General features: G+C 44.1%; 2 long non-coding RNA genes and 1 pseudogene across 9 annotated transcripts in view; 1 reads left to right on the top strand and 2 right to left on the bottom strand.

The window, feature by feature from the left end:
- The window catches only part of LOC105494003 (uncharacterized), a 24,267-nt gene extending 9,244 nt beyond the window's left edge, over positions 1-15,023 (bottom strand). The window contains exons 1-2 of one of the 2 annotated variants that reach the window (XR_011614098.1): positions 14,944-15,023; positions 13,940-14,076 (exon numbers count right to left, since the gene is read on the bottom strand). This is a non-coding gene — a long non-coding RNA (uncharacterized lncRNA). The remainder of the gene's footprint in view (positions 1-13,939; positions 14,077-14,943) is intronic. The other variant, XR_011614097.1, reaches the window with a different exon arrangement.
- Positions 1-17,484, top strand: part of LOC112428915 (uncharacterized) — a 24,622-nt gene extending 7,138 nt beyond the window's left edge. Inside the window, exons 3-8 of one of the 7 annotated variants that reach the window (XR_011614094.1) lie at positions 797-880; positions 8,432-8,543; positions 14,319-14,407; positions 15,134-15,235; positions 16,376-16,477; positions 16,949-17,479. This is a non-coding gene — a long non-coding RNA (uncharacterized lncRNA). Of the gene's footprint in view, positions 1-796; positions 881-8,431; positions 8,544-10,386; positions 13,235-13,385; positions 13,863-14,318; positions 14,408-15,133; positions 15,236-16,375 lie in introns of those variants that run through there. The other 6 variants (XR_011614093.1, XR_011614092.1, XR_011614090.1 and 3 more) reach the window with 6 other exon arrangements.
- Positions 4,475-6,330, bottom strand: LOC105494002 (inositol polyphosphate multikinase-like; annotated as a pseudogene).

The raw sequence follows: 17,484 nt of genomic DNA, 5'->3' as shown, positions 1-17,484 counted from the left end.
TTTTCACATTAATGTTATGTTAAACACTAAATGGACAGTCTAAATAAATGTACCTTTGCCAGCAAGGAAAGTGAAAAATTAAGGCTTTTTTATGCTATCTGTAGCTACTACCCAAACTTAAATAGAGGTTACAATACTGCAAAATATTACTTCTAACTTCTTTAATATATTGTTAGATGCTTCATTTCAACCCCATACTTATTATCTTATTTAGATGCATATTTTTCTATATCTCTAATTTAATTAAGTCCCCAATCCTGCCCCATCTAAACAGAATGCTGAAATGGTTAGGGCCTTATCTGTTTGATTTACGGTTGTAATACTGGGGGCTAAGAATGCTTAACACATGCCATAAATCCAAGAAATATTTATGAATGAACTAAGAAGCCTGGCCTCCAAAGGCAACCCTACTTGTTTTTCCGAAGCAATAACAGATAATTGTTACCTCTTTAGATAACCAGATTGACAATTATTAAAAAGGAGTCGGCCGGGCGCGGTGGCTCAAGCCTGTAATCCCAGCAATTTGGGAGGCCGAGGCGGGCGGATCACAAGGTCAGGAGATCGAGACCACAGTGAAACCCCGTCTCTACTAAAAATACAAAAAATTAGCCGGGCGTGGTGGCGGGCGCCTGTAGTCCCAGCTACTCAGGAGGCTGAGGCAGGAGAATGGCGGGAACCCGGGAGGCGGAGCTTGCAGTGAGCCGAGATCGCGCCACTGCACTCCAGCCTGGGCCACAGCGTGAGACTCCGTCTCAAAAAAAAAAAAAAAAAAAAAAAAGGAGTCAATGTTTCCTAGGCTATGAAAACGTCAAAAACATGTAATAGGAAAACTGAGGGTACAAACGTATCAAATCAAGACTAAAGGCACTGGAGAAAGAAGGTAAGCATTGTAAACAATTTTTAAAACAAATCAAGTTTTAAAGTATAAAATGCCAAACTACTAAGAGAAAATGTACTAAAATGATGACGATGCTTTACCATAGTGGACACAATTCCTGTAATATCACAAACAGAATTCTTTTGTTATTCTGTCATTTTCTTTCATCCTGCATCTTCTATAATATTCCAAACCCTAGAAACAAATATATTTTCAATTGCGTGAAACAAAAAATTCCAACTGAAATATCTGTGGAAATTCCTTTTTCTTAAACGATGTTATAAATTTGACACATAGACTTGATAGACACAAGAACATCATTTTGGAAATCATAAAATACTAAATTATGCTCAATCAAAATACAGACAAAGGTTCTTACTCAGTTGAACACAGTTTAGTGCCCCATAAGAGCAAATTGTAGTGTAAAGATGAAAAGTAAGTACAATCTTTCTAGACACACAAAACAAAGAATAATGAATACTGAATTGAAATATTACAAGCTCCACATTACAGTCATTTAATATACACACTTTCATAACTGTTTCTTGAAAAACTATTTAGATAAAATATATTTTTAATTTTTTTTGTTATACTTTAAGTTCTAGGGTTTCTAGGGTACACGTGCACAACGTGCAGGTTTGTTACATATGTATACATGTGCCATGTTGGTGTGCTATTTAGATAAAATATTTAGCATTTATCATTGATTTTAATTTATTTGAATCTATGCAATGTCTACCCATATTAAAATATCAATTCATGTAAATACTTTATTATAAAACTATTATGCAATTTAAATTTTTATTAGAGAAAGGTATTATTCACATATACAATTTCTTAAACTCCTTTTTAAATGAGTATATTCCATAAGAAATACACTAAAATCATTACTTTTGTTTCATAGGGGAAAATATGAGAATCCTATTAACCCAACTATATCCGTATTATGCTTATTTTTAAAGCATTTACATGTTCAAATACACGTGGTGAATAGTGATCATTCATCCCCCACAGTGGTAAATTTCAGCATAATATTAAGTGACTGAGAGAGACTGAAATAGTCACATGTAGATTAGAATAAACAGATACTTATTCTGTTATACCTAAGCTTACTTATAAAGCAACATAAAATGAGCATTGGATAACAATGATAACAAATGTAAACAAACAGAATTAAGTGTTAATCCCTTCCCTGAAAAACAACAGATAAAAGGGCTTCTTGCTTTATTAAAAATAAACCATGATCTATTGTATCAAAAAGGTAAGACACTGATTTTACAAAATTACACTTCCAAATACAGATTAAAAAATCTTGAACAGTTACTCAGATTTTATTGAGCTAAAATGTGTAAAAAATCTGATAATACTTTTTATTAAATTCATTGTACATAGACTGATATCATCCCATACAAAAAAAGCCTCAGTATCTTCTTAAGATTAAAAATAGTGTTTAATTTTCTGAGCTTAAGATTTATTGAATCACTATACAAAAAATAACAAAGTCCATATTGTAAAAGAAAAAAATAAAACTAAAAATTTCCTGATGATTAATTATGACCCGAAATTCATTCCCATTAAAACATAAGACTATAGCCAATATCCATTTGAAAAGTGAAGAAAAATTGGAAGTACCTATGAAAAATAACCAATTCTAAATAAAAAATTAAAATCAAATTTTACTGTTACAAAATACACATGATCTTTTAAGTTATTCAGGTTTAATAGTTTACTAAGCATAGAATTCATAGAGCATTTATTTGGTACTTCTGTTTGAACTCGGGTATTTGCAAAGTTACCTTGGGAAGGTAAGAGAAACATAAAATTGTGATGCTTTTCTCTACACCTCAACAAAGGTGCTTGGACTTAAAAATACAATTTGCAGCCGGGTGCGGTAGCTCACGCCTGTAATCCCAGCACTTTGGGAGGCTGAGGCGGGCGGATCACGAGGTCAGGAAATCGAGACCATCCTGACTAACACAGTGAAAACCCGTCTCTACTAAAAATACAAAAAATTAGCCAGGCGTGGTGGCGGGCACCTGTAGTCCCAGCTACTCGGGAGGCTGAGGCAGGAGAATGGCGTGAACCCGGGAAGCAGAGCTTGCAGTGAGCCAAGATTGCACCACTGCACTCCAGCCTGAGTGACAGAGCGAGACTCTGTAGCAAAAAGACAAAAAAAAAAAAAAAAAAAAAAAAAAAAATTGTAACTCTAGAAGAAAAAGAGAAGAAACAATTTGAAATGGGGCAAAACTGCTAACTACTTAGAAATGTTATTTGTGAATCAAAGTGCAAGTGATGCATTAACATCAAATGTATTTGAAGACTCAAAGTTTTAAATGTTTTCAATGACACATAACTAGCTGATTTTTTTAAGGTGGTGGATGTGAAACAAAGATAATACAAATCTGATTTTTCCAGGAGCTGTAGCACTGCCCCTGCCCCCATGAAATTAAATTATAATTTCACTGTTGAACATGATATAAAATTGTTTTGAGTGAGAGTGAAATAGAAGCAGGAATTTAGATACACACCAAATGCCATATGATGAACTTATTTAAACATAGTATTTTTGGTAACAACCTAACTAGATATTGTCTTTCATAGCTTACCATAATTCTGAGAAATGACTTTTAACAACATACATTTACACTACCACTTAACTAAACAGGAACATACAAATACATAAATTTTTAAAGAAAAAAATTCAAGTTATTTAGAGGAGAAATAAAACTTCAATTATTTACTTTTTTGAAGTTGCATTTAGATAAAAAGGTATATGGTTTATGCTACTTTTCACAATGTAATAAATTTATATTCCAATTTTCTCATAAATGAAAGACTGTAAAGAAAAATATTTTGTTTGTTGAAAATAACATCTGTCTTCTCCTAACCCCGGTAAGAACAGTTAGTGTGCCTTTAATTTCAAGTGTGCCTTTTGTTTTTGTTGTCATCCATGTCAATTGTCTTTTTCATGAAGTATAATATCTTAAGAAAGAGAGAGATGTAAAAATCAAAGAGAAAACATGCCTTTGGAATGCAACAATTTTAAATCATTTCACTGAGAAGCACCCTTTGATATGCTGGTCTGAACTTTTAATATAAAACCTAAACAGTACTTCTTTCTGAAGTAGAATTTTCTCCAGTTTTAATAACTTCATACATAGCAACACTAAGGACATCTACCTGTGCTTTCGAGATTTTGGTAGGTGTTCTAATAATGTAATAGTTTAGATATGGCTTGTTGTCAAGGTTGGGTGGACAGAGATCTCATGAATTGGCTACAGAAAGCTAACTAAACTCTTCATGACTGATTAATGGTTTGCATTTTGCTTGAGCCAAAAAGATGTTTAAGCCATGTACCACCACATTCCCTGCTTAACGTTCCTAAGTTTCTTTACTCTTCATAGTTTTCTAATGAACAAACAATTAGTTTTCCTGAGTAAGATTATGAAAAAGTTAACCTTTCTTCCGAAAGTATAAAGACAAATAAAATGTCAACTCACAATACAGATTTTTTATGTAGCATTACAGGTGCAGAGATATTGGCTGCTGCTCTTCATTATGATTGACCTACCCCTTAAAAAGACTGCAACAAATGATTCAATTATCTAAAATACTTCAAAGTACAGAAACTAAATGCTTTAGCCCATAAACATATCCCTCATCTACTGTGTTGCTAGGGAACACTTGAGCAAAATCTGTCATTCCCACTTACACTTCAGCAATCTCTTGGCAACCAGTGGGAAGATGGTAGAAAACTTTTTCCAGATGGGAAAGTACATTTCCATTTAAGTGTTCCTGTGACATGCTTTCCATGCATTGTCTTGCTTCAGATTTTCAACTTTCAATGAAGTCTGACTGTGATGCTTTTTTGTATACATTTCCCTGTGACGGGCATCCATCTTTGACAAGCTTTTGCCTCCTGAAGCCTCTCTTTTTCCCTTCACTGTGGAACTTAACACATGAAAGTTATTGTACTCTATGGCCGGGCGCGGTGGCTCAAGCCTGTAATCCCAGCACTTTGGGAGGCCGAGACGGGTGGATCGCGAGGTCAGGAAATCGAGACCATCCTGGCTAACACAGTGAAACCCCGTCTCTACTAAAAAACACAAAAAAATAAACTAGCCGGGTGAGGTGGCGGGCGCCTGTAGTCCCAGCTACTCGGGAGGCCGAGGCAGGAGAATGGCGTAAACCCGGGAGGCGGAGCTTGCAGTGAGCTGAGATCCGGCCACTGCACTCCAGCCTGGGCGACAGAGCCAGACTCCATCTCAAAAAAAAAAAAAAAAAAAGAAAGTTATTGTACTCTAGTACTTCTGTGTCTGGCAGTTATCCTTTGGACAAAACCTTTTCTACCAAAGTTCTGTCATTCAATTTTGGAGTGGTTGACTGAGATGAACCTTCATAAACGGTAATGAACTTGCACAAAAATTAAGCTGCTTCTGGGCCGGGCTTGGTGGCTCATGCCTGTAATCCCAGCACTTTGGGAGGCCGAGGGAAGTGGATCACGAGGTCAAGCTTTGGAGACCAGCCTGGCCAACATAGTGAAATCCCATCTCTACTAAAAATACAAAAAATTAGCTGGGCATGGTGGCAGGTGCCTGTAATCCTAGCTACTTTGGAGGCTGAGGCAGGAGAATCACTTGAACCTGGGAGGCAGAGGTTGCAGTGAGCCTAGATCGCGCCACTGCACTCCAGCCTGAACGATAGTGCCAGAGTCCGTCTCAAAAAAAAAAAAAAAGAAAAGAAAAAAGTTAAGCTGCTTCTAGTTTTCAAACCACTGCAGTTTTCTCAAGCTTCTGAATGCTAGCAGCAACAAACAGCATCTTTTCTTAAGCAGTACCCATTATGAAAAAATCTGGAGACTCCATCCTTTATAGTTTCTTTTGTTAAGCTTCTTCCTTAATTCTAGTTTTGTGTCTCATAGCTATGGGAACGAACATGATAAACCCTCATGCCAAGGACCAGGAACCCAATCTCTTCCATTAATGGGTACTTGCTGACCTGTTGCTGAATGTTCTCAGATGAGGCAAAAGGATTATAGCTTTTTTGCCGTTATCTTTACATCCATTATACAGGGCTTATTAAATGTATGGGTCGCATCTTCCAGTTTTAGGTATAAATCGTTTGGTGCAGTGGGAGGTGACTGGATACCATAATATTTTGGCAAATATTTTCGTGGCTCTAGAAGAACAACATCAGTACAGTCAGCAGCATAAACCATATTATAGAATTCCAGCGCTCTTGGGCCCCTTGGAGGTGGCTGTAACTGTTTCACAACCGTGCCATCTGGATGTTGCAGTATACCCACTTTGTCCACGCAGCCGTTTAGGAAACGGAGTCGGCCGTCCGCCGGCCGCAGGGTGCCTTCAGGGGTGGCCTCGATCGCCGGTGGGGTAAGCATTTCTGGGGAACCCGGGGCCTCGACCCGGAGGTGGGGTTGGCGGCTTTGTTGCCATAACGGAGAGCAGAAGCGGTAGCGGCAACGAGAGCAGGAAAAAAAATAGGGTGATGGAGGGGGCGCCGGAGAACCCCGGGGCCGCTCAGGCGCCAGGAGACCCGGGGGTTGCCGCGGCTGGTGCCCACTGAGGCCCGGGGAGGGGGCCCCTGGCGCCGCGGGGGCGCGGGCGCTCCTCTGCCCAACTCTCGGGGGAGCGCGGCTCTCGGCTCCTGCTCCTCTGCCGCCGGCCCCGGCGCTGCCCAGTAGACAGCTGGACTTGGTGGCGGGCGCCTGTAGTCCCAGCTACTCGGGAGGCTGAGGCAAGAGAATGGCGTGAACCTGGGAGGCAGAGCTTGAAGTGAGCTGAGATTGCACCACTGTACTCCAGCCTGGGCCGCAGAGCCAGACTCCGTCTCAAAAAAAGAAAAGAAAAGAAATTATCAAGTTTTACCTGGTCCCATGTGCTTATATTTGCATATGGTAGTGGTGATTTTTGTGCTCCCATATCCTCCCTGGCCATCCCTCTTCTTCCTTCACAAGGTCTGGTAATGACTATTGCACTCTCTAAGGCTTAGAGATAATGTTTTTTAGATTCTGAATGAGTGAGATGACTCAAAAGTTTGTCTTTCTCTGTCTTCCTCTGCCTGGCTCATCTCATTTACCATCGTGTCCTCCGGGTGCAACCGTGTGGCTCCACGTGGCATGATTTCCTTATACTTTTCTGGTTGAAAAGCATTCTGGTGTCTACGCATAGGACAGCTTCTTTATTCCTTATCTGTAATGGACAGGTAGGTTGATTCCTTATCGTGGCTCTTGTGAATAGTGCTGGAATTCATACAGGAAAGCAGATCTCTCTTCTGTGTCCTGATTTCAGTTGCTTTGAGTGTATACCTAGTAGGAGAGTTGCTGGTTGAAACAGTAGTTGTAGTCCGAAGGTTTGGAGGAAGGTCCAAGTTGTTTCTGTAATGTGTATACCGATTTACCTTCCCACCAACTGTGGAGAGGAATCTCTGGAAACTCACACCAGTAATTGCCTTTCTTTTACGATTTTTCATCTTTTTGGGGGTAACATTCATTGCAACCAGTGTAAGGTGCTGTGAGTGTGGTTTTCATTTTCTTTTTTTCATGATTAGTGATGTTTACTGAGTTACTGTGAACTTGTTTCACTTTGATGTGTAAGACTGGGTGAAGGACCTGAAGACATGAGGTTGATAAAAGAGAAGGTAAAAGCGAAGATTCTCAACATCACAAATCCTTACAAAAACATACATCAAAACCATACTCTGATACTGTCTCGCTCCAGATAGAATGAATAGTACCAATATTTGATGACAATTTCATTGTTATAGAATTTGATGTTATAGTCTATAACAATGAAAAATATATATAATGAAATATATAAATGAATGAATATATAATTAAATATATAAAATGAAATATATATATATATATATATTTTTTGAGATGGAGTCTTGCTCTGTTGCCCAGGCTGGAGTGCAGTGGCACAATCTCAGCTCACTGCAAGCTCCGACTCCCGGGTTCATGCCATTCTCCTGCCTCAGCCTTCCGAGTAGCTGGGACTACAGGTGCCCACCACCACGCCCAGCTAATTTTTTGCGTATTTTAGTAGAGACGGGGTTTCACTGTGTTAGCCAGGATGGTCGCGATCTCCTGACCGTGATCCGCCTGCTTCAGCCTCCCAAAGTGCTGGGATTACAGGCGTGAGCCACCGCCTCCTGACATTTTGATATATTTTTATGTAGCCTCATGATCAAATCATCATATCTGGCATCTCTGTGACCTCCCACAGTTATTATTTCTCTGTGGAGAGAACATTCTGAGCCATTCTTTCCAGCTTATTTTGAAAAATTTGCTTTGATACTGTGATCTGAGTCACCTTGCTGTGGTATAGAATGCCAGAATGGATTCCTCTCATCTGAGCGTCACTTTGTACCCATTACCAATCTCTGCCCAGGCCCCCTCCTCCTCCCAACCTCTGGTAACCACTATTGGATGTTCTACTTCTAGGAGTCAATGTTTTTTGGATTCCAGGTTCCTGAGGTCATGCAGTGTGGGTCTCTCTCTAGCAGGCTCATTTCATTTCACCTATTGTCCGCCAGGTGTCTCCACATGTCTGCAGATGATACGATGTCTGGAAGTGTTAGAGCTGAAAAGTATTTCATCGTGTACATGTACTGCAGGTCCTTTATCCCTTCATCTGTGGATGGACAGGTAGGTTGATTCCGTATCTTGGCTATTGTGACTAGTGCTTCAGGAAACGTGGGAAGGCAGATAACTCTCAGACACCGGGATTTCATTTCCTCTAAATGTGTACTCTGTGGCGGGATTGCTAGCTGGAGTGGTAGTTATACTTTTAATATATTCAGGAACCTACAAGTACTTTTTATAGTGTGTATTCTTTTTTTTTTTTTTTTTTTTTGAGACGGAGTCTCGCTCCGTCGCCCAGGCTGGAGTGCAGTGGCCGGGTCTCAGCTCACTGCAAGCTCCACCTCCCGGGTTTACGCCATTCTCCTGTCTCAGCCTCCCGAGTAGCTGGGACTGCAGGCGCCCGCCACCATGCCCGGCTAGTTTTTTGTATTTTTTAGTAGACACGGGGTTTCACTGTGTTCGCCAGGATGGTCTCGATCTCCTGACCTCGTGATCCGCCCGTCTCAGCCTCCCAAAGTGCTGGGATTACAGGCTTGAGCCACCGCACCAGGCCTTCATAGTGTGTATTCTAATTTACACTCCCACAAAGAGCGTACAAGAGTTTTCCTTTCTGCAAGTCTATTGCCTTCTGGCCATTGCCTTCAACAATTTTGATTTTTGTTTTTCGTAATATTAATTCTAAGTGGCGTGAGACCATATCGGAGTGTGGTTTTGATTCACATTTTTGTGAGGATGTGTTACTGTTGAGAAATTTTTACCTGTGAGTCAGATTCATGTCTTCTTTCCACACATGTCTGTTCAGGGCCTCTTAGCTTGGGTGTTCCTTGTTGTTTTTCACTTAGTAGTGTCAGTTTATTGTTATGTGTTAGAAAACAACCTTTTTTGGATATAGGATTTTCCATAATTCTCTCCCAATCTTTAGGATGCCTTATTTTTAGGTTTATTTTTTCCTTCTCCCTGTAGAAGTTCTAATGTTTTCCTATTTATGTTTTCTATTTATGTATGTTAGTGGTGATTTCGCATGTTTTCTATTTATGTATGTTAGTGGTGATTTTGGTGTCCAACCCCCCCACCCGCTGCCACAAGGAAAATGTACACACATACATATGTGTGTGTGTGTATAATGTGTGTGTTATGAGGGGAACTACGCCCACAGACAATGCAATGGCTTGGCTATATCTATATATATGCATATACACCATATGTATATGCATATACACTATATATATGCATATACACCATATGTATATGCATATACACTATATATATGCATATACACTATATATATATAGAGAGAGAAAAAGAGACAGAAAGAGAGAGAGCCAAATCATTTACAGCAGTGGGGAGATTGGACACCAAAATCACCGCTAACATATGTAAGTAGAAAATATGCGACACTAGGAAAACTTTAAAACTTCTACAGGGAGAGGGAAAATATACACCTAAAACCAAAACATACATACATATGCCCACAGGAGCATTTCCCACATTTAGGAAAAGATGTATCTAAAAGAACCATCTGAGGGAGCCCCAGCTACCATCTCTGGGTCACACTGGGAACATCACAGTCTCTCTAGCCTCAGTCAAGTTTCTGTCCTGGGAAACCCTGAACTCTTGTTCCTTCTATGACCTTCAGGCTAGATCCACCTGTCCTGTTAGCAGGAGATGGGCTTCGACTCCAGGTCAGATTGAATGCACATATTGTGATAGCTTTGAATATCACTTAATAGCAGAGTGTACTTATATCATCACAGATGGGAATGGAGAATGATATATATATGTATACAATATATATGTTCACACAATCATATATATGGTTTTCTGTGTGTATATATAATATATATAATGTATGTATGTATAAAAGAAAAATTTGAAGTTACACAAAATATAAAGAATAGCCCAACAATCCCTCTGCACACATCATCCAATCTCAACCATATCTTATTTATCTGTTATCCTAATCCCTCATAATGATATGAAAAAATTCAAACATTAAATCACTTCACTGATTTCTGCTTCACTATATGCATACACTTTTAGTGTTCCCAAACTCTTTTGTATTAAACTCTTTTTCATTTCGTCTCTTAAGGATCTGGCTCAGATTCTAAGTGGCATGAGACTGTATCTGAGTGTGGTTCTGATTCACATTTTTGTGAGAATGAGTTATGTTGAGAAATTTTTACCGGTGAGTCAAATTCATGTCTTCTCTCCTGAGAGAGACCTTGGAGTCACGCATAGACTGTCTGTCCTGCTGGATTCTCTGTATTATTTGAAGCCGATACAAAGGCCCCACTCTGTACTGGGGGTGGAAAAGAGAAACAGTGAAGGAGCTCCTGTCAAGCCCTTTTCAAACCCTTCAGTCACTCACCTGTGCAGAGAAGGGGGAGAAAGGGAGGTCAAGCCAGTGCAGGGTACCCCCAGAGTCGCTTCCTGAGACCCCAAGCATGAGGACACAGCTCCCCTACAAATCCATGATGCTCCTTCACTACTGTGTGAGATGGATCTTATTCATTTGAGGATGTCCCTCATTCCTGAGTGTCCCCAGGCTCACTGAAGTCTCTGCATGAGCAGCAAATGACCTGAAGATGCAGGAGAGGGTGCCCAGTACAGGACCTGACTCGGAGGCAGAGGGAGCCTGATGCTGGGAGTCCTGTGCATGCTGGGAGATTATGAACACAGTCACATCTCACTGTGGACATCTCTCTCTGTTTGTCCAACATCCTTGGAGTCACAAACATCTGCTTCCTTTGAGTCTCAGGAGGGAAGCCCGGTTTGCAGAGAGGCCGACTGAAATGAGCAGTTATGGGGGAGGTGACCTCACTCTCAGAGCTGCTCAGGAGAGCTGGGGATGGGATACATGGGACCCAGTGACCAACAAGAAACTCTCATACCACATACATCTCTGAGTCAGGGCTAGACCCTGGGCTTGGCATAGGTGAGGTCAGCACCTCCTTCCTCCTCCATCAGCTCCCTGGAGAGATACTGAGCCCCGAGAACTGATTGATGCCACTGTATACATGATCCAGGTGAGAAGCTTTGAGTACTGTATGAAATTAACATTTTAACAACAACAAAAAGACATTTTCACATTTATGTGTCCTAGGGAAATTAGGTGTTTACTGAAGAAATGAGAATAGCAGTCACTTGCTGATCTAGACTTGGTGCAGCAGTGACAGCACCAGGCAGAGAGAACATGGGAGGTTTTAGCCTCAATTACCCATGGGTCTGGAGCGCCGCGTAAACATCACTGATTTCCGCACATCCACTACAGCAACAGAGAGCCTCATCCTCAGGTCGCATTCCAGAGATGTGCAGAACCCCTGCATTGGTCAAGGCATCTTTGGACTCAGCGAAGCCCCTGCATTTCTCTTTTTGTTTGTTTGTTTGTTTTTTGAGACAGAGTCTTGCTCTGTCACCCAGGCTGGAGTGCAGTGGCGTGATCTCAGCTCACTGCAAGCTCCACCTCCCAGGTTCAGGCCATTCTCCTGCCTCAGCCTCCCGATTTAGCTGGGACTACAGGCGCCCGCCAGCATGCCTGGCTAAATTTTTGTATTTTTAGTAGACACGGGGTTTCACCGTGTTAGCCAGGATGGTCTCGATCTCCTGACCTCGTGATCCGCCCGCCTCGGCCTCCCAAAGTGCTGGGATTACAGGCGTGAGCCACCGCGCCCGGCCAAGCCCCTGGATTTCTAATCCCCACGGTGGACTTGAGGAGTACAGTTGAACCCAGAGAAGATTGCCTGGCTTCTGCTGATACCACGTGGTCACAAAGTCATCAACACTAAAGCCACTGCTCAGGGCACAGGCAAGTCTCGCAGAAGTTCTCAGAGATCAAGATAGGGAGGTGAGCGACTCAGTGCAGACTGGGAGAGCAAACCAGGAACAGAGGTGCTCATGGGTGAGGCAGCGAGGATACAAGTCTAGCTCTTCGAAGAGAGGAACAGAAGGCACTGACCCAGGCTGGGGTCTGCCCAAGACATCTGAGGCCTGCCCCACGGCCTCAGCCACAGCTGCAGCAGGTGCCAGTTCAGCCTTCCTCACACCTGCCAGCATCCCTGTAATGAAGTAGTCAACCCCACCAAAAATATGTATGGATTCTCCTGTCTTCTTCACTCGGGGGCTGTCTCTCCCTATGGGTCCTAGTGCCCCTCTCTCCCTGGTCAGCCAGTAGCTGCATGCGCAGCCAGTTCCAGGCCCTCAGCCAGCACATCTGCAGGACTGGCTCCCCAGTGGACACCACTGTCACCCCACAGACACCCCTCCCCTTTCCTAGCCTCTCATTGTAGGGCCTCCTGCTAGCTCCAGTGGGAGCCTCTTTCCATCTTCCCAGACGCTTCCTACACCCCTAGGTGGCAGCACAGCCTCAGCCAAGGACACTACCACCTTCCTGCACTGGGGTTCTGTGGCCCCACCCCAAATTTGAAACTTTCCACTAACCCTGGAGCCACTGCTTAGCCCATACCTGGGCCCCCTGAGGGGCAGCAGCACAGACCCCCGCCTTTGACCACTGTCTCCAGTTTGGAGGCCTGGCACCTCCAACTCCAGTCCAGCCCCAACCTCTGCTGTGGGAGGCCAGCCAGCCTCGGGCACCAAAACACGTTCAACCTCGGGGGGCCATCACTCACCACTTCTACCTTGACCCCACAAGCGCCCACCCTGCCGTATCCCCCCGGGCCCATCCACTGCCTCTGGCTCTGCAGCTGCCACCTACACATCCAGCGCCATGGCCAATATTTGGACCCACGTACATTCTGGTAAGATGAGAGGGACAACATTTTTATCCCATTTTTCCACGGATCAGGAGCACTTTCTGTTTTTGAGGCTGTGTTCAGCTGTATGCCAGAGACAATCAGCCTCACCCATAATTCTGGGGTCCAGAGGTGGACAGAGGGGTTCTATGGACAAACCGGCATCTGGGTAATGAGGCTCAAATCTCTGAAGGTCCATCCTCCCTGTCCTAGGTGACAAACACAGTGGTTCTGCCCGAGTCCATTGTACCAGTTGCCATGGTAACTCCCGATGTCTCTACTGCCGCTTGTGCAGGAGAAGGTGACCTCGGGGTCTGGGGCACAACAAGAGCTTTACAGGGGGAATTCTGCATGGACAGGTTGGGGAGTTCCTGCTCTGTGATGTCCCACAACCCTCCCCGCCACCTGGACTGTTGAAAAGCTCCAATGGTAGAAGGCAGGAGAGGAGGAAACACTAGATAGTTTCTGTGATCTCAGAAAATCACCCATGGGGGTCCCCGTGGTCCTGAGTGGGATCAGCTGTAGGAAAGTCACATACATGGAATCAGCATCCCCCAACTCCCCCAGAGCAGGCAACGGTGTTTTTCCAGCAATGGTGGAGCCTTCCCTTCACGTTCTCACGCCCCACAGAAAGGTTTGCTGGCCTCGGGCCCTCATTTCCCCCCATCCCTGCCTCCCACCTCCTGACCTGAACACTGAAGGTGCACGTACCTACCTGTGAGTGACTCAGGCCAGATCCTCGCTGGAATTCCTCTGGGACCTGTGTCCTCACCTTAGTGCCTCATCCCTGGGTCACAGCGGGCCTCAGGCAGCCGCAAGCACAGATGATCGGGGTTGGAGAGAGGTGACTGGAGAGGAAAGAGGAGGTTTCTGCTCTGATCCCTCAAAGACAGAGTCCATGCTGTAGAGACTGTCTATCTGCTTGAATGCTCTCCAGCCTCTGGCCAAAAAGAAAACTAGGAAAGCCTCATTTCCCTTCATCCAAATAATAATAATAATAAAAAGTCAGCTCCACGGGCTCTGGGTTTTGCTCATCTAGATAACGGGCGACACCGCAGCGGTATCTCGAGGTGTTTGTTTTTGTTTTCAGCATTCCTGAGACTTCAGAAACATTCCGTGGAGAATTGAGAAGAGAGTATTGTCTGAGCCAGAAAGTGCGTCCTTGTGGAGTTTGTATATGTGAGTTATTTTAATATCTAAACATTGTCAGAGAACAAGACTCCGAGCAGGCGGAGGTTTTATCCCACCTCCCCACCTGTGTGTGTCAGTGTGCAAAGCACTGCGGTGCTCAGTCACACAGTAATAGCCTCGTCCTCAGACTGGAGCTCAGATATGAGCAAAAGTCCTTTGTTGGACCAGCCTTCCATCAATCCAGAGGAGCGACTCGGGACCCTGGAGCCCTGGTCATGAAGTACATTTTGGTAGTGGCTCAGGAGATACCAGGGAGGGCTCCCTGGCTTATGCCGGTACCAGTATATCCAATAGAAATCAGCATGGAAGCCACTGCTCAGGGTGCGGGGGAGTGTGGCTGGTGCTCCCAGAGATGCGGAGAGGGAGGGCGGCTGAGTCAGCACAGGCTGGGAGAGGGAACCTGCAGACACAGGCGCACATGGCTGCTGGCTCACCTACCAGCATGAAGTTGCTGAAAGATCTGAACCAGAGGGGTCTGCTGAAGCCTGGGGGACCTGACCTGGACGTGGGAGGCCTGTCCCTACCTGAGAAGTGAGAGAGGAGCAGCAGGAGGACAGTAGCCATGGTGGACACAGCCCTTCTGAGGTCCAGAGCTGGAGTGGGCTGCTCCGGGCCTTTCTTATCCCCTCCACTGACCTCACAGAGGAGGAGTTATAGGTGCCAATGTGTCTCCCACATTGCCTGCTTCGACCTCACTCCGTGTATTTATTCAAGTCCTAGGGGCTGGCGGACCGGGGAAGTCTGACAGGCCAGACCTGGGAAGAAGTGGGTGCTGGAACCACACCCAGGGAGGGCACAGCTTCCAGGTCAGCCTCAGTGAGTGCAGGCTCCAACGCCCAGCCCTGGGGAATTTGTGGGGTAGGAGGGGGTTGGCACAGCTGTGGCTGCCCACTGCACAGACCCTGGGAGAGACCCGTAGTGTCTCCTGCTGCTCTCTCACCAGACTGCATTCTCTCAGTAGAAATCATGTGAGTGGTGTCGGCCTGAGAGCCCAGTGAGTGTCAGTCTGGAAGCATCCATGGCCACGCCCTGGGTCATGCCCCGAGTTACTGATACTAAAAAACATCATTTTTTTTGTATGTTATACTTTATGTTCCAGGGTACATGTGCACAATGTGCAGGTTTGTTACATATGTATACACATGGCATGTTGGTGTGGGCACCCATTAACTCATCATTTACATTAGGTATATCTCCTAATGCTATCCCTCCCCCCTCCTCCCACCCCACGACAGGCCTTGGTGTGTGATGTTCCCCTTCCTGTGTCCTATTGTTCTCATTGTTCAGTTCCCACCTATGAGTGAGAACATGTGGTGTTTGGTTTTCTGTTCTTGCAATAGTTTGCTGAGAATGATGGTTTCCAGCTTCATCCATATCCCTGCAAAGGACATGAACTCAACCTTTTTTGTGGCTGCATAGTATTTCATGGTGTATATGTGCCACATTTTCTTAATCCAGTCTGTCATTGATGGACATTTGGGTTGATTCCAAGTCTTTGCTATTGTGAATAGTGCCGCAGTAAACATACGTGTGCATGTGTCTTTATAGCAGCATGATTTATAATCCTTTGGGTATATACCCAGTAATGGGATGGCTGGGTCATATGGTATTTCTAGTTCTAGATCCTTGAGCAATCACCACACTGTCTTCCACAATGGTTGAACTAGTTTACAGTCCCATCAACAGTGTAAAAGTGTTCCTATTTCTCCAGAGCCTCTCCAGCACCTGTTGAAAAACATCATTTTTCAATACTTTTTTTTTGTGTTACCAGAAGGACATAGGCAAAATATCACCCCCATCCAATGAAAGGAGGCTGCAGGGAGGCTGCAGAGGGCTCTGGGAGCAAAGTCCTGGGCAGCTCCTTCCACGGAGGCCAGGGAAGGGGGTGATTGTGACTTGGGTCTCACTGGGTTGTGGGGTCCTGCTCTGGAACAAATACTCACACAGCATTACTAGGGAGAGATAGGGCTTTGGAAAAAGAAGAGACATTTTAAATGCCATGACATGCTGAGGCGATGACGGAATACATCATGGACGAGAAGACTGAACAAGTGAAGTGTAAGTGTCAAGTCAGGTAAGGACATTGGAGTCCAGACTGTAAGGTCCTTGTGTGTCAGAGTGAGGGGTTTGGTTTGATTCATTATCTGAGTTTGTTTCGGGTTGTGAACTGAAGGCAGAATAGATGAAACTGACAGTTTAGAAAGACATCCTTTGGTGTCAGGTTCAACAAAGAGCCTGAAGGCAGCCATGCAGGAGAGGGGTTATCAGGAGGGTTGATGGTTGATCCCAGGGATCTGGAGGAGGAAGGAGAAAGAGCCCAGGAGAAACCACAGGGTAACTGTGTCCCTAGAGGAACGGTGAGAGAGGGATGGGGATAAAGCTGAGTGTTGTAGACGGGTTGACCAGGTGGGTTTTATTGTTATTAACTGTCTTGCAGAGAGAGAGAGAGAGAGAGAGAGAGAGAGAGATTCTCCTGAGAGCTGGCAGGGCCAGGCCACACTGTCCACCTAACTCTGCTGCTTATTCCAGTACAGAAGAAGGTGACCATTAATCCCAGATGGTGGGGCCGGCTGAGTGAGCACAGACTTCAGGCAGGACCCTGGAAGGGAAGACGGGGCACGCAGCTGCTGGCACAGAGCCTGACACAGGAAGGCATAGCCACTCTTTTATGATGATGAGTGACGCATCCCTGCCTTGACATCTGAGGAGCCTGTGCTGTCTCCTTTGCTGACACCCAACTGTGCACTTTCTCAGGAGAAAACCTGTATCAATAGTCAATAATAAATTGTACCTAGATCAGTCTCCTCTGCTGATACCCAACTGTGCACTTTCTCAAACCTGTTTCAATAGTCAATAATAAAATGTACCTAGATCACCTCTCTACCCGTTGCTGGAACTTTTACCTAGTGTCCTTTATGAAAGAAATACCTAGTGTCTTTATGTAAGAAACTATTTCAACATTTCTTCAAATTATCTCCTGGGTTAATTGCTGAGTTTTGTAATTATTCTCCTATAGATATGTTTGAAGTTTATCATTTTTAGCGAGACTAGAATAATAAACATTC

The sequence above is a fragment of the Macaca nemestrina genome, chromosome 15 (genome assembly GCF_043159975.1).
Source record: "Macaca nemestrina isolate mMacNem1 chromosome 15, mMacNem.hap1, whole genome shotgun sequence".
Classification (NCBI taxonomy): Eukaryota; Metazoa; Chordata; class Mammalia; order Primates; family Cercopithecidae; genus Macaca; species Macaca nemestrina.
The sequence above is the reverse complement of the archived record's forward strand: the minus strand, read 5'-3'. Positions and strand labels throughout refer to the sequence as shown.